This window comes from Schistocerca serialis, chromosome 7 (assembly GCF_023864345.2).
Source record: "Schistocerca serialis cubense isolate TAMUIC-IGC-003099 chromosome 7, iqSchSeri2.2, whole genome shotgun sequence".
NCBI lineage: Eukaryota > Metazoa > Arthropoda > Insecta > Orthoptera > Acrididae > Schistocerca > Schistocerca serialis.
In genome coordinates this window covers 469,481,366-469,499,891 of record NC_064644.1, presented here as the reverse complement: position 1 = coordinate 469,499,891, position 18,526 = coordinate 469,481,366, and positions in this window count along the sequence as shown.

The following is an 18,526-nucleotide window of genomic DNA, read 5'->3' as shown; positions in this document are numbered from 1 at the left end:
AGAAGAAGAAGAATGGGTAGCTTTGAGGGATGATGCAGTGAAGACAGCAGGTAGGTAAAAAGACAAGGGCTAGTAGAAATCCATGGGTAACAGAAGAGATACTAAAATTAATTGATGAAAGGAGAAAATATAAAAAATGCAGTAAATGAAGCAGGCAAAAAGGAGTACAAACGCCTCAAACATGAGATCGACAGGAAGTGCAAAATGGCTAAACAGGGATGGCTAGAGGACAAATGTAAGGATGTAGAGGCTTATCTCACGAGGAGTAAGATCGATACTTTGGAGAAAAGAGAACCACTTTCATGAATATCAAGAGCTCAGATGGACACCCAGTTCTAAGCAAAGAAGGGAAAGCAGAAGGGTGGAAGGAGTATATAGAGGGTATATACAGGGGCGATGTTCTTGAGGACAATATTATGGAAATGGAAGAGGATGTAGATGAAGATGAAATGGGAGATATGATACTGCGTGAAGAGTTAGACGGGGCACTGAAAGACCTGAGTCGAAACAAGGCCCCGGGAGTAGACAACATTCCATTAGTACTACTGACAGCCTTGGGAGAGCCAGTCCTGACAAAACTATACTATCTGTTGAGCAAGATGTATGAGACAGGCGAAATTCCCTCAGACTTCAAGAAGAATATAATAATTCCAAGCCCAAAAAAGCAGGTGTTGACAGATGTGAAAATTACCGAACTATCAGTTTACTAAGTCACAGCTGCAAAATACTAACGCGAATTCTTTACAGACGAATGGAAAAACTGGTAGCAGCCTTACATCGACTCTGTATTTAAATATGAGCGATGTCTTACGTCGAAGAACACCAGGGAATGAATGGATAAGTCTTACGAAGCCAAAAGAAAAACGTTATTGTCAGTTAAAAACGAAACATCAACCACAACAAATGCAGGCCGATCGAAAGTGCAGTTCGATGAAATGAAAATCTGCTGCCGCGGAACAGTCAGTATTCTGTTGCTCCAGCCCGTGAAGAGGTAGACGTTTAAGTCCTCTCTCACATACAGAGTGGTAGAGACACTGCTGCTCAAACCGTCCTACTCTTCGATGACAGCTCTCATATAGTCTTCTGTGCGTGTATGTGTGTGTGGGTGCGTGTGTGTTTGTGTGTGTGTGTGTGTGTGAGAGTGAGTGTGTGTGTCTGTGTATTTTTCTGGAGAGTTTCAACAATGCCGCACCACAAGTTCCAGCTGGTCCCAGGTATTATACAGAGTTCCATTCACGCTATGCCTGTCACTTCGAGGAACCTGTCCACGAGAAGGCCGCAATTCGTCTTATTGCCTTAAAAGGTAAACCCGTCGACGGAATGGTAACTATATGGCCGGGCAGCAGTTTGGAGGATCCCGTCCCGATGCGGTACAGCCCTCAAATTACACCCCATTGTGACGAGAGGCGTGTGAAATCCATATGTGGTGCTTGTCCAAAACATGACTCACCCACCTACGAACTGAAGTTGTGGTGCTGCAAGCGTGAGTCGTGCACTGAAACCTGGACGCCTTCACGCTCTTTTATGGCTATCAGGTGTCAGACTAACGGTACAGTCGTCGTTAAAGAGTATCCGATGCCATTTATTCGGGCTCCATTCCATGTGCATCCATTCATGTCCATTGTGCATTTCGACGGACTTGGACAATTCCAACAGGACAATGCGACACCACAAACGTCTAGAATTGCTTCGAGTCATATTCGTCTGCAAAAGACCCTTGGTTTACTGTTACCTTCTTTGCAGTGGTGGTTGCACTAGCGATTTCTTATGGTTAAAACAGTTTTACGAAATAGGCTTCTGGACAAAAATGTAGAAACTATACAAGTCACGAAGGGTGGTACAGGCCCATTTTTGACCGGACTGCTAGATGTTGTTTCCTTTTGCTTCTCAAAAAATAACCATTCACTGATCAGCCAGAACATTATGACCACCACCCTAATAACAGGTATTTCCACCTTTGGCGCAGACAGTAGCGGCGACGCGTCGTGACATGGACGTAATGAGCACATGGTAGATCGCTGGATGGAGTTGGTACCATATATGCACACACAAGTCATCTAATTCCCGTAAATTCCGGGGAGGAGGTTGAATGTGCTCTCTGATGCCACGACCCATCACATTCCAGATGTATTCGATCGAGTTCAGATCTTGCGAGCTGGGGGGGGGGGGGGGGCAGCAGATCAGTTGGAACTCGCCACTGTGTTCCTCGAATTACTCCACCACATTCCTGGTCTTTGGGCTTGGTGCTTTATCCTGTTAAAAATATCACTGTCGTTGGCAAAAATTATCATGAAGGGCTGTACGTGGTCTGCAACCAGTGTACGATACTCCTTGGCCGCTATGGTGCCCTGCACGAGCTCCATTGGCCCCATGGATGCACACGTGAACATTCTATAGACCATAACTGAGCCACCGCTACTTGTCTCCGTCCAGCAGTACAGGTGTCAAGGAGCTGTTCCTTGGAAGGCAACGCATTCACGCCCTGCCATCGACACGAAGAAGGTATCGGGATTCATCAGACCATGCAGCACAGTGCGCCAACGTCCAGTACCAAGGGTCACGTGCCCATTTCTGTCGTAGTTGCCGATGTTGTGGTGTTTACATTTGCACGTGCATGGGACGTCGGCTACGGAGGCCCATCGCCCGTGAACTGCGTGTTCAGACATACTTGTACTCTGCCCAACATTAAAGTCACAGTTCGCCACCTATCCTGTTTTACCGTTCTGTCGAGCCTACGACGTCAGATATCTTAATGAAGGGTGGCCGCTCAACCCCACTGACGCGTTGAAGACGCTCACCACAACACTTTTCGAACACACGACAAATCGTGCAGTTTCTGAAGTAGACGTTCTAACTCATCCCACAGATGTTTCATTAATCTGAAGTCGATATCTTGGACGGACAGTCCACTTAAGGAGTGTTATTATACACAAACCATTTCCTCATAGTTGCTCCTTCATGTAGCGTGCATTATCATGCTGATACAAACAGCCATCATCACTGAATTGTTCCTCTCCTGTAAGCACTACACAACTCTGAAAAATGTATTCATATCCTTCCGCATTTAGCGTTTTATTAAGTGCAATAACTGATCACAACCTAACCACAAAAAACACAACCATACCGTAACACCCCATTTTCCATAGTACACTGTTGGCACTGCACATAAAATATGCAACGTTCTCCAGCATTCGACAAACTCAGACCCTCTCATCGTATTACACCACCTCAAGTGCTCAGCGTGACGGATTGTCAATCCTCTGGGCCCCGGTTCAATTCCCGGCTGGGCCGGGGAATTTTCTCCGCCCACGGACTGGGTGTTGTGCTGTCCTCATCATCATCCTATCATCCACATCGACTGCAGGTCGCCGAAGTGGCGTCAAATTGAAGGCCGGCACCCGGCGAACGGTCTGGCTGACAGGGGCCCCTACCCACACGATAAAATAAATAAATAAACCTCAAGTGTCGCTTAGACATGACTACGGTAATGTTTAGCTGAAGAGAAGCTGCTCCACCACTACAGCCTGTTCTTCTTACCTGCCTACTCACAGCCATTGCACCAGCTGGACTGGTGGCAGCGCTTCGGAAGTCCCTTATGTGCAGACTGTAATGGATATAAGCGCAGATATTTTTATATATCGTACTTTAATGTCTGCACACAACAGTATGTTGGTTGTTCGGTCTCTGCTTCGAATAGTCTTCCCACAAACAAATCACATAATTTACTCCCTGATGTTTCCTTCATGGTCGTTACTGTCCCAGGAAGTGGACTACGCCTGTCGCTACAGACTAACCTTTTTGGGCCACGCGTCAAACTTCACCACCTGACCTGCTGCCCAGGGTAAATTAAGCATTAATGACTTGCTCTCACCACATACCTTATAGGTATAATTACAGTGAAGCGCCAAAGAAACTGGTATAGGCATGCGTATTCAAGTACAGAGATATGTAAACAGGCAGAGTAAGAACTGAGGTCGACACTGTCTTTATAAGACAACACGTGTCTAGCGCAGTTGTTAGATTGGCTTCTAAAATGATAAAGAATGTAGCAACTAGTCGAGGAAATATAATTTATTTACCTTTTTGCAAATCGATTTCGACTGATATCAGTCATCGGTGTCCTGTCCTGGGCAGATTTCTATCATGCAGACTGCATGACAGAAATATGCCAAGGGCAGTACTTCTACTTGTTGCATGTATCGGATAGAAAAATGCACCGATGATGACTGATATCAGTCGAAATCAATTTGTAGAAAGGTAAATAAATTATGTTTCCTCGACTCGTTGCTACATTCTTTATAATTTTATATTTCACGGTCGCTGCACAGAAAGGGAACCTTAAGGGGCCCAACATTCAAAAGATCGGTTTCTGGTTATCAAGATTCAAGTGAGTCTGAACGTGGCGTTGCAGTCGGCGCACGAGCCATGGGGTAAAGCATCTCCGAGGTAGCGATGAAGTGGGGATTTTCCCGTACGACCATTTCACGAGCGTAACGTGAATATCAGGAATCCGGTAAAATATCAAATCTCCGACACTGTGGCGGTCGGAAAAAGAGCCAGCAAGAACGGAATCAACGACGACTGAAGAGAACTGTTCAACGTGACAGAAGTGCAACCCTTCCAAAAATTGCTACAGATTTCAATTCTGGGCCAACAACAAGTGTCAGCATGCGAACGATTCAATGAGACATCATCGATATGGGCTTTCTGAGCTAAGGCCCACTCGTGTACCCTTGATAACTGCACAACACAAAGCTTGACGCTTCGCCTGGGCCCGTCAACGTCGACATTTCAGTGTTGATGAGTGGAAATATGTTGCCTTGTCGGACGAGTCTAGTTTCACATTGTATCGAGCGGATGAACGTGTACGGGTATGGAGATGATTCACGAATCGATGGACCCTGCCTGTCAGCAGGGGCCTGTTCCAGGTGGTGGGGGCTCTGTAATGGTGTGGGGTGTGTATAGTTGGAGTGATATGGGAACCCTGATATGTCCAGATACGACTCTGACAGGTGAAACGTACGTAAGAGTCCTCTCTGATCATCTGCATCCATTCATGTGCATTGTGCATTTAGACGGACTTCGACAATTCCAACAGGACAATGCGACACCACATTGCTACAGAGGGCTCGAGGAACACTGTTCCGGAGATTAAATACTTCCGCCGGCCACCAAACTCCCTAGATGTGAATATTATTGAGCATATCTGGGATGCTTTACAACGGGCTGTTCAGAAGAGATCTCCGCGCCCTGGTACACTTACGGATTTATGGACAGCCCTGCAGGATTCGTGGTGTCAATTCCCTCCACCACTGGTAATTGAACCCATGTCACGTCGTGTTGTGGCACTTCTACGTAATGGCTGGGGCTCTACACGATATTGGACAAGTGTGCCAGTTTCTTTGGCTTTTCAGTTTGTTAGTTTTCAAATGACATAAATTCTGATGTAATTTTGTACAGCACACCGTCCTCAATCATGGTTGGCTGGTTGGTTGGTTCGGGGAAGGGGATCAAACAGCGAGGTTATCGGACCCATCGGATGAGGGAAGAATGGGGAGGAAGTCGGCTGTGTTCTTTTAACCCTTCTAATACCGAGTATTTTTTGCTACACTGATTACCATTGGTGTCTTTAGGGACCCCAACGGAATTTATTTTTTATTAAGTATAGTTTTAATAATGGAAGAATAAAATCGCATTCCTTATTTTTTCCACACTCTAAAACATGATGTCAATGACATTACATTAAGTTAAAATGCATATTTCTTAAAATTGTTTATTTCCGTAAAATTTACAAACGATTCTCATGAAACTACAAACATTTTTGATTAAATTCCGAATTGATATTTATGACGCATTACACTCACAGCAACAAATTGCAGAGTGGTTTTTACACACAGAACATCCACATTTTGAACATTTTCTATCCTCAGACCTTTTGTCTGTGCTGTTGATGGGAGTAGTGGGGAAATAATTTTGTCTGGCTTTCTTCCGACGAGCTGCTTTCCTAATTCTATGAGAAATGCCCGTCTCTTGTAGTTAGTCCTTTCTGCCCAGTCTGGTGTAAGGTGTAGCCATATGATAAATGCATTCAGTGTACTGATATCAGTCATGTTGTAAAATAATACCATTGGCCACCTTCTGCTCATCCTCTTTGTAGTGTACGTTCTAACCAGCTTGTCCATGGTATCTACTCCTGATTTTGCTTTATTATAATCCAGAATCATTACTGGCTTGCATTCTTCACGATCTTCGACTTCCTTCCTTGAATGCATTGTACTGAGCAAAGTTTCAACTTCGCCCTTTTTCGGACAAAATGAAACAACTGAAGCATGCTCTTGGAATCCAATAATAGATGAATATTTGACTCGACCTTTGGTCTGAGTGAAAGCTTGTGGTAGTTGTCCTTTATTTTTTCTAATTCTTCCTTAGAGTGTGGGATTGATTTTCGGAAGTTCTCTCGCTAAACTAAAGCTAGTGAGAAAATTGTCAGTTGTTACATTTCTGCCACTGTTTTCTAAGCCTTTCACCACATCTAAAACAACTCTCTTGCCTTGACCAACTTCACGAGATTCATTTTCTTGTCGACCAGTGTAAACTTGGAGATTGAAAACGTAAGACGTTGCACTACCACATACAGCCCATAATTTCAACCCATATTTTCCTGGTTTTGAAGGAATATGTTGTCGAAATGGACATCTACCACGAAATGCCACAAGTTGTTCATCAGTTGTTACGTTGCTGTGAGGAACATATGCATCTTGAAATGTTTGTACCCACATCTCAAATATTTCTCTAATGGGAGCCAGCTTGTCAGGAGCACGGTTGCGACGTCTCACATCTGCGCCATCAAATCGGATGCACCTTGAAATTTGCGTAAAGCGATTTCTACCCATTGCTTCACTAAAAATGGGTCTACCATCCTCTTTGTTCCACAGATGCGTAACTTCTTCATTATGGGCCTTGTAAGCACCTGCTACGATCAAGACACCGATAAAGCAATTCAGTTCAGTGGCATCTACTGGTTTCCATTTACTACCGTAAACAAGACTACCCTCTTTGTTAGTCCACTTTAGAATTACATCAACAATGTTTCCCTTAAGAAACAAATGAAAAGCTGATTCTATGGAGTCTACATTTTTCACTGCGAGTTTTGTTGGACCCGGCTTTACTCGCATTATGTTCCATCTCTCTTCTCTTCCACAAGCTCTTTCCAACTCGTGTTTGTGCCACAATTCTTCTTTGTTTTTAGACCTACACAAAGTAAATGGTTCTAAATGGTTCAAATGGCACTGAGCACTATGGGACTTAACATCTGTGGTCATCAGTCCCCTAGAACTTAGAACTACTTAAACCTACCTAACCTAAGGACATCACACACATCCATGCCCGAGGCAGGATTCGAACCTGCGACCGTAGCACAAAGTAAAAATAAAAAATAAATACAAAGGGTATATCTTGGCGCTAGACCCTAACGCACATCTACAAAAATACAATGTGTACTTACATATAACAGTCAGAAATATGTGTTACTTCCTGTTCAGGTTGGACATCTGCGCTGTCCAAATCTTCTTCTAAACTTCCGTCTGATTGAGGAATATCCTCTTCTAAGACGTCAATTTCTCCATCGCTGCATGAGACATCAGAAACTATACCGCTGATATCACTATCTGATTCTCCCGATAGAGGATTACAACAATATTTACAAGAATAAAACAAAGGAAATACAGCAACAGTTACGGATTCAATGCAGCATTATTGGGTAATAATACCGCAAGAGAGAAATGGGGTCGCATTTAACCCCAATGGTATTCAGTGGTTCTCTCTTGATTTTCTACAAAACTAAATATTTTCAAAAAGTTATATTAATATGTTACGAACCCATTACTTACTTCAGGAAAAGACCAAATTTTTGTTAATTTTTGGGAATAGGAAATAAGCTATATTTTACAGAAAATTACGGCCTGTGGTCATTATAGAACCCACGGTATTAGGAGGATTAAATTAACCAACCTGGCATTTGCCTGAAGCGATGTACAGAAATCACGGAAAACGCAAATCAGAGTGGCCGGACTCAGGTTTGAACCGTCTTCCTGCCGAGCCCAGTGTCATACCGACTGCGCCCCACGCTCGGTCCTCAGTCATGATTAGAAATATCTGCACTTCTACACATTACAACCTGTATTGGTGGGTTTGCCTCTCATTACATCTAGCTGTCATCTGCTCACGAGTGTCCGGATACTTTTGAGCAGATAGCGTATTTCACAGCAACTGTGGCCAACTTAAGTCTCTCTGAAAGGGCGATATTCAGTAGGTTACCCATAAAAAATTAATGAGGTCTGCCGTGTAGAGGACAGGTACAGGTTGCTGGGAAACATACGGCGCACGCTGCCGCCAACAGCACTTTCGGCGCCCGCGGGCAGCTGGGAGGAAGTCCGTCCCCGCGGCCAGCCGGCAGGGAGAGTAATGACCTGGAGCCCGCGCGGAATCAATGCGCCGCCTACCCGCCGTTACTATGGCAACTGTCCAATTGGTGCGCGCGCAGCGGGCCTGCAGATAAATGAGTTATCTCGCCGAGCCGTCCGCGGCGATTTCTTTTTCTGTCTCGTCGCGGGGAGAGGCGGGGCCCTGCAAAACGAGGACCGCACGCCCGCACCATTCTCTCGGAGGACAATCGGCGGGGTCGCGACGGAGAGGAAGCGACGGAACCCCGCCGCCCGTCTTTACAGGAAACTGATCCTATTCAGCCCTACCCCTTCACTCTTTATACCCGCCGCACGTCTGTGTTGCTTGTACTTGCGACTGAACATCTTTTCTTTAGATTGTCGACGGTTATTTCCCGTTCCGATTTACAGAGAAGCGCTCCGAATTTGTCTCCTCAGTGTTGCTTGCTTTTTACGGAGCCGTACCTGTTTATCTTTCTCGTCTCAGGCTCTCTTAATAAACAGTCCCCGTCACCGCCGGAAAACTGTCAGTTTCGTTCGCAGGAATACAAATTCTGCGCTACTTAACACGACAAATAACTGATGACATTTTCGCCCTCGAGCAAATTTTTCTGTTTTCTCCTCTTGCCACTGAATTTATCAGTATTAAAAAACCGATACTAGTAATGTCGTTACCAGCAACTGGCATTAAATATTAAGAACAGCGGGAAATATTTCTGAACGACGATGTTATTACACAAAAGACGACTTCACAAACAACTAATGGCGTGAACACTGAATTGGCGCACAAAGTACTGCTATGTACAATGAGTACTAACAAAGTATTACAACTTCGAAAAAGTCAAGCCTGCGACCACGAAACTTGTTCGAAAAATGTGTGTGAAGTCTTATGGGACTTAACTGCTAAGGTTATCAGTCCCTAGGCTTACACACTAGGAAACCTAAATTATCCTAAGGACAAACACACACACCCATGCCCGAGGGAGGACTCGAACCTTCGCCGGGACCAGCCGCACAGATCATGACTCCAGCGCCTAGACCGCTCGGCTAATCCCGCACGGCACGAAACTTGTTGACACAATACTGCAGTGCCTGTGACGTTTAGAAGCATGGTGCAATGTTCCTTGGCACGTGCAAACATATTCGAAGGAATAACCCCTGCAGCGACTACTGCCGTTCTGAAAGCCGTAAAATGTATTCCCATTTGCTAATATAACCAACCATCAGCTGTATAATGGAATGACGACAATGACACGTTGTGTCGGACCGGTACTCGCACCCAGAGTCCCCGCTTATCACGAATGGTCGCCTCATCATTAGGCTATCCGAGATGGCATCACGGCCAGACCGAAGTCTCGATATGTCGTCAACCATGAGACTATAGCCTACACTCGCACATCCATTATGTATATTCCCGTACAGAGGAGACACTTTACTAGAAAGTCGCTTGCTCGACGTCGGCGGATTAATACGATATATAAGTGCCTGTGTTGTTCATAATCCGGGTTCGGGTCCCGGTAACTATCACATTTCATTTTCGTCATTTCATTATACAGCTGTTGAATGTCGAGATTCGCGAATACATTTCTTGTAAACTGGATGATGGTTTCTCTGCACATTCACACTTCAGTGCATTTTTTTCCCAACGATGGATGCGTTAATGAACGCTATGGTTCTAGAAGACTGCATTTCGGCTGTTCAGGAAACGGTGCACCTCGAAAATGACCTAGTTGTTACTCTGGAAATTTCTGCCACACAGTGGTTTCTTCGTTCGAGGGAACAGGAAGATAACACTGAATGCCATGTCAGGAGTATACAGGGGAAACTTTTGACATCCCAAAGGCCGGGCGCTGTGGCCGAGCGGTTCTAGGCGCTTCAGTCCGGAACCACCCGGCTGCTACGATTGCAGGTTCGAATCCTGCCTCGGGCATGGATGTGTGTGATGTCCTTAGGTTAGTTAGGTATACATAGTTCTAAGTTCTAGGGTACTGATGACAAAAGTGTTCAAATGTGTGTGAAATCTTATGCGACTTAACTGCTAAGGTCATCAGTGCCTAAGCTTACACACTAATTAACCTGAAGTATCCTAAGGACAAACACACACACCCATGCCCGAGGGAGGACTCGAACCTCCGCCGGGATCAGCCGCACAGTCCATGACTGCAGAGCCTTAGACCGCTCGGCTAATACCGCGCGGCGGTACTGATGACCTCAGATGTTAAGTCCCACAGTGCTCAGAGCCATTTGAACCATCTGCAAGTGTTGTGTAAGACTTTGTACACAACAGTAGGGAGAGGTGGGCTACAGAATGATGCTTCAATTCCTGTAAGAAAACTGGACAGGAACAGAAATGATTAGCGAATAAGTTAATACAACACAAAGAAGATTTACTTAAATTCCATTTCTCCATGCGAACGAATACCCATGAAAGGTGGCTACACTGAGTCACAGCGCCAGAGATTGCACCAAAGATTATTATTCCGCTACCTCCAGTGGTGCAGTAGTAGTTCAGAGGATGTCGAGGGCAGTTGTTGTTCTGTTGGTCGAGAGAGTAGATGCTGTTCAGTTGGTGTAATCTATAGATGGAAGGAGTTGCAATTGTCATAGTGTATTTGAGAAAGGAGATGGGCTTTTGCTTTATGATGCTGGTGTAATGGAAAATTTTCGTCAATATATAATGAGGTAAAAAGGTATTACAGTTTTCTTTAATGACAATGCCTCTTGTTCACAGATACAGTCAACAAAGCATACGGCTCGTGTTCATTTATTAGACTTGTAATTCTGGTTTCTATGTGCAATTATAGAATTTCTGGTTTTTCAATTAGTTCATTGTAAATGGTGTTCAAAATATTTTGTCGTATTGAGAAAGAACCGAGCCAGATACATGTACGTTGAGTCACACTATCACACACAGGACAGTTACACTTGCGCTTTGTTCTTTCGTAGCTTTTATAGTTGCAGGGGACTTAATTAATCAATTGTGTCAATGGAAATTCCTTGCCATTCTTTATTTTTATTTTATGCAGTCAGATTACGTAGTAATACTATTCAGGACCAACCGGTTACGAGACTTCGTAACCGGTCACACAGCTACTAAAAGTATTGTATTTATTCATTAATATTTTTGATTAAGCCCCCATGCACCCATTACAAATAACGCAGAAAGAAACAGTGTCTAGCCATCGCAATGTCACCAAGGAAGAGTCCGACAAAGAAGAGGCACGCGGTTCTAAAGAACAACTGTGGTGTTGCAGCTGCGACTAGACGTCGCCTGCGTAAAGACGGAAACGTGCTGGCGTCCAAAAAATGGTTCAAATGGCTCTACGCACTATAGGACTTCACATCTGAGGTCATCAGTCCGCTAAGAACTACTTAAAACTAACGAACATAAGGACATCACACACGTCCATGCCCGAGGAAGGATTCGAAACTGCGATCGTAGCAGGCGCGCGGCCACAGAGGCCGGCTCGCTGGCGTCCAAAACAGGTTCCAGTCGTCTCTGAATGGACAAATGCAGGTGCTGTATGGCTTTCAAAAAATCTCATACAGATATTCCTGCAATAGCGATAATGCAACCACCTCTCGAAATTAGTCCACAAATGCCCGATAGTATTGAGACCTGGTGGCTATGGTGGCCAGAGTAGAGGCGATAATTCATCCACGTGTTCACAAAACTATTCCTAGACTATGCAAGCTGTGTAAACAGGAGCCTTGTCGTCTTGGAACATAACATCACCGTTGGAGAATAATCATTGTGCCATGCTATGAACCTCATCAGGCAAAGTGGTCACACAATCCTTGACAGTAATGCGAACTTGCAGAGTAACCATGGGGCCTGGGGGATACCACGCTATGGCTGTCCTAATCATTAGTGAACACCACTATCTTTCACTCTTTCGACGTAAAGGCGGCCAGAAGTATGTGTTGTGTACTTGTGTATGTGTGTGTGTGTATTTGGTGCTTAAGGGCGCTCAACGGCGAGGTCATCAGCGCCCTTACACGGGTTAAAAGAAATGAATGTTAAAAATAATATTAAAATGTGACCATAAGCACTAAGACAACAGGAAAGAATAAAGGATGCTATATAGGAGACTTAAACACAAGTAAAACGACAAAGGAGCTAAAAGGGAAGACCACATTCATAAAATGGGCGAGGCAGCCACCCTGTGAGCATATTAAGTCCCTCTCCCTAAACTCTATATAAAAACGTCGGACAATTCACAAAACCTTAAAACTCTAACCGTATTCATTTGATCATTACCTAAAATAGACTGCAGATCCATCGGCAAATCAGTCACGGTCCCCTTGTCGGAAAATAAAACGCAGTCCAATAATACTTGAGGCACAGTGCGCTGTACTCCACAAGGGGCACACACTGGAGTGTCCTCTCACCGGATAAAGAAGCCTATGCGAAGACGAGTGAGGACGACCTCGCCTTGTCCTGTCGAAGTCGCTGGAAGGAGGTACGCCACCGCCTAGTTGTGGGGCTTTACAGACGGAGCTTGTTGGTCACTTCCAGCCACTCATTCTCTCACCGACGCAGGGCTCTGGAGCTCAACAGAAAGGTCATAACATGCTGTGGGAAGCACACTAAAATACCTGAGGATCAAGACACGTCTCTTTCGCTGTCAAATCCGCCCTTTCCTTCCCCACAATTCCCATGTGACCTGGTACCCAGTACTCGCCTCCGTCCCAAGTCGTTGTAGTCAGACGAGGGCATCCTGGATAGCCTGGGCTACTTTATCTGCTGGGAATAAACGTTTCAGCGAGTAAAGGGCACTCATAGAATCTGGTCAGAGAAGAAAATTAGCACTGGAAGAACGACTCATCTGCTCCAGTACCTGCAAGATGACATGTAATTCTGCATCAAAGGCAGTGGAGCCTTGGGGCAGTCGGACTTCGAGGACTCTATCCAGGAAAACAAGAGAGCAACCAACAGAACCCCCCTGTTTCGACTCATCCATAGAAAATGCGACATAGTTGTAGTTTTCAGATCAAATGTCAGTAAATATCTCATTAGAAACGGAAGCAGTAGTGTAATCTGTCCTGTACCACACCAAATCTAGAATCACTCGAGCCTCTCCAGTAACCAGGGCGTCAGACCGTTAAAACCTTAAATTTGGGGTCGTACTTGCTCCATACAGAGTGACTCCAGCACACGCTGCACCCAAATCCCAAATTACATTCAGGTCATGGACGGTTGGAGGAAAAGCGTTCCAAGAAGCGGACGAGCAATAGTATGGTGTGTGGGTGAAGTCGGAGCTGCGAGGAAGTTACACGCCTGATGCATCATAAGGAGCTGCTGCCAGACGGTAAGTGACAGTTCCCTGGCCTGGCACGGAGGCTGGGTGTGGGACTGGTCCTATAAGCACCCGTGGCCAGACGAATCACCTGACGATGGACAGTATCAACGAGCTTCAAACAAGAGGGCCTCGCCGATCCATACAAAGTGCACCCATAGTCCACTTGCGAACATACGAAAGACCTATAAAACTGGAGGAGGCACTCTGTCCGCTCCCCAGGACCTACGTGTTCTCAGAGTTCTGGCTTACAGGTCTCTCAGGCAACCACAATAATTTGGAGTAAAAAATAAGGCACAGAAGCCTCACTGAGTTTCTAAAATGTACTATGGTGTCTTCCATATGTAAAGCAGGTAAATTAAAAACGAGACGAGAAAGATTAAAATGAACGCACACACACTTATCCGCAGAAAACTGAAATCCTGTCTTTGCTGCCCCTCCTCTAACTGCTGCACTGTAAGTTGCAACTGACAGTTCGCTGTTGCAACACTGGAGGAACAACAGAAAATAGCAAAATCATCCACAGGTAAGGAGCACTATACAGGACCCCTGTTTATGGCTATGGCGCCTCAGAACTGTTGGATATTCGGTCCAACTTCCCCCTGTCTTCAGTCACACAGTAGCGATGAAATGCTAGATACTGGCTTGCATTGGCAGTAGTTTTTGCAAAATACTCGGCTGGCCTCTGAGCAAATTCTTCAGATGTTCTTTGGAGACACCCCTGTTTCAGCACCGCTGCTGTTGGTAAATGATGTGTTTTTCAGAAATCCTCTGGATGGCTTCCCATACTTTTGTAGAAGAAATGAAACGATTGATGGGGTCCAGGAAATGATTGCCAGGACCTTTCTCACTCTCTTTAATGATGCGTAGAGTCTTGGCCCTCCTGACTCTGAAGGCCTTGAGGTTGTCTGCTGTCGGTCGGCATTTAAAATTCAATGAGCCACACGCCTGTCCCGCATTGCTGAACAGCACTCATCTGCCCATCAAGGTACAGGAAGCCTCCTAAGGTGACCTGACCTGAGGTCAGTGGTATGACAGATAGCTCATGTGATTTGGCACATCCATCCTTGGACGCTGTCGTGGTGTTTGAACGCAGCCAGCTGGCTGAAGAGCGTCCAGTTAGAGCTGCTGACCATCGGTGGCTTCGTTTTAGGTAGTGCTTCATTCAGTATGTGAACGAGGAGTGAGAAGTACTCACTGGAATGAAGATCGTCAATGGCTTCCCACTGAACAGAGTCTGCGAGGGTGGGAGAGCAGGAAGAGAGGTTGACGGCTGAGAATGAACCAACAGCAGGGCAGAAATGAGTGTAAGTGTGTTGAGGATGGACAGCTCGTGAGGCGTCATGAGGGTCTCCAAAACCCGACCCTGAGGGCAAGTAGAGATCGAGTTCCACAAGACATGATGGGCATCGAAGTGTCCCAGGAGGAGGAACGGTCGTCGGAGTTGGTCTATAAGACCTGTGAGAGTCTCAGAGACTATTGCGTATTGCGGAGGTAAATACAGTGAGCAAACAGTGATCCTCCGATATACATGAATTTCAACTGAAAGTGCTTGTACATCAGTAGCCTGGAGTGGTGATCGTTAGTGGCAAACACTACGACCCCTCCCTTGGTTCTTTCCCCCGATAGGCCATCCTTGCAGTATAGCGCATGACCCTGTAGCACAGGGATGTCTGAATCTTTAAAATGTGTTTCTTGTAAACACGAGGCCGGCCGCGGTCGCCGAGCGGTTCTAGGCGCTGCAGTCCGGAACCGCTCGACTGCTACAGTCGCAGGTTCGAATCCTGCCTTAGGTTAGTTAGTTGTAAGTACTTCTAAGTTCTAGGGGACTGATGACCTCAGACGTCCCATAGTGCTCAGAGCCATTTGAACCATTTTGTAAACACAAGTAAAGGAGCGTGCCTGTGCTGGGGGGGGGGGGGGGGGGGAGAGCAAGGGAGTGGTGTGCATTAGTGACAAACACAGCGACCCATTTGGCTCTTTCCCCCGACTGGTCATCCTTGCAGAATAGTGCATAACCATGTAGCACAGGGGTCTCTGTATCTTTAAAATGTGATTCTTGTAAATACAAGTACAAGGGGCGTGCCTGTGCTTGCTAGACATTTCAGTTCCTCCACATGAGTCTTGAACCCACTGGTCTTGCTCTGCAGTATGGAAACCATTTTACCGATGAGCGTTTACTCTGTCTTTCCCACTCTCGTTCCACGGTGATGGTGATGCAGCAACAGAGGGAGTGGGGGAGGTACTTGAGGGACTCGCTGGTACCATCAGGTAAACTTCGACGTCCATACCAGCGATGGTATGATCTTCTTCAGATCCATCAGACAACAGCAAGGTCGCATGGGCTGATGGCTTCAGAGTGGACCACTTTCACCATTTGGCCTTCGTCCCCCAGCTTGGATTTTGGTGACGTTGGCAAAGCTGATGGAATAGAAACACTCTGCTGAATCTCGTCCGATGTCTGCTGTGTATGCTGGCGTTGCGTTCCGCAACATTCCATGCTTCCGTGATAGGAACCAGCATCACAGGCTGTTAGCTACATTTACATGTTCAGGTAGATGTGCCCTGCTCAACAACCATAGTCTGGGGGCTAACACTGAGCTTCTAGACAATGTTGAGATGAAAGAATTGATAAATATTGGTGGCTCAATGGTCTTAAATTCCTTCTTTGTGCCCGAGAATGAGATGTTTTGGATCACTTTGATTTCCTGAATCTTATTTTCTTCTGCGCAGACAGGCAAATCAGAAGAGAGAAATTAACACACCTGGGTGGCGTAGTGTACAAGAAATCCTGTTCGTGTGCTATGCTACCACATCGGCCACATGTAGCCCACCGTTTCAACCCATAATGATGTGGACAAAGCGTTGGCACTTGTAGCAGCAAATGGGATTTGGAACATATGGTATTACTTTAAGGTCGAGGAGTCCTCCTGCAATGCAGTCCAGCAATTCCGAAAACTGAATGTCAGAATAAATGGAGCTGTTTTTGGAGCACAGCATCAACCGTTTTCATAACTTTTTGGGCGTCACCCATGCACTATTCCATTCCTGTTGCAGTTCGTTTATGTCCATGTCCGTAATGTTCCAGCAAGTAACAGCACTGTTAACACTATTCAACTTGGTGTGTAGCTCACTGGTGATAGGATATTCCCCAAGGAACTTGGCATTCGACAACAGCTTCTGTACTTGGGGAGCCTTCGTAGTCTCCAGCAAAAGAGTACCATTCTGTAGCCTCTTGATAGATCTGAATTTCCCAGTAAGTCCCTCGAATACTTTGTGGACATAAAACGTCGACAATTTTTCAAAAGAACCATCCACATGTTTCATAACAACAAAAACATATCCACCACAATTTGGTTATTGCCGTTGACAGTCAGAGATGACCCAGTTGGACTAACCACATGAGGCGTCTTGCGAGTTTGGGTGGTAGTAGTGTCCAATGACCCACCCGAACCGCTTGGAGTACAGAAATGAAATTTAGGCTTTATGGTGTTCCAACGAGTAGCTAGGGAAGAAAGTCCAGGCAGAGCCCTGCATGCCTAGGTAAGCCTTATACAACAGGTGCGATAGGCTCCCGAGAGGCTTCCCACTGTTCCACCTCAACAGCCATGCATCTCATTGGCACGCAACACACCTTGAGATTGAGGGCTTTTTTGTAGAGGTTTGTACCAACCTCGCGATCTGGGCTTTCAGGCCAAGATCCTCATTCCAGGTGACACATAACGTTCCAACGCCTAGCCTCATGGTGGTCGCTGAAGCATGCCCAGAGCTTACAGTGACAAGGGATTGTTGGTGGTTACCAATCTCCAGCTCAGGAACCTCAGGTTCGCCAAGGCCATACCCAGAAAAACGAACGCTGAGCCCCTGAGGGCTCTGCCATAAATTGGAAACAGTGTGAAACAAGGGTCATCTGATCAAATGACCTTCTTCCATTGCTCCCTAGCAAAAATTTTATGGCTTTGGCATCACGTGTTCCTGTTACGGGCATTTTCATCACTGTTGAATGAATCTGGAATTCGAACTCGCCCTGCAGTTCTCAGCTTATGGAATTCCTCCATGCTGCTTTGGTGCTGACAGGGTTTGCGAGAGCGGTTTCGTCTCTGCAGTATCTTTTGTAGCTGTTGTCCTCTTATTTTTCACCACAATCCTCAACACTACATCCACGGTACACACCAATAATAGTTATAATAATGTCTGGTTACGTTTTCGTCGGATGTGATCAACGGTATCAGATACAAATAAATGGCAGCAGTCTTCAAGAACTTTGTGATCCCCAGTCCTGATGCTAACTTTCTCGCTGTTCTTATGTCTGCTAGTTCTCACTTCATTCGTCTTTCTACCATTTACTATTAATCCATATTCTGTACCCATTAGACCATTCCATTCAACAGATCCTGTTATTCTTCTTCACTGTCACTGAGAACAACAATGACATCAGCAGACTGCATCATCGATATTCTCTCAACTTGAATTTCAATCCCACTCTTGAAGCGTTCTTTTATTTCCGTTATTGCTTCTTCGATGTAAATGTTGAACAGTAGAGGTGAAAGACTGCACTCCACTCTTACCCTTTTTCAGTCCGATCTCTTCGTTCTTGTTCTTTCACTCTTATTCCTCCCTCTTGTTTCTTGCACAGATTGCATATTACCCACGTTCCTTTACCCCTATTTTTATCAGAATTTCGAACGTCCTGCACCATTTTACACTGCCGAACACTTTTTCCAGATCGACAATTCCAATGAATGTGTCTTAATTTATCAACGTCAGATCTGTCTCTCTGACCCC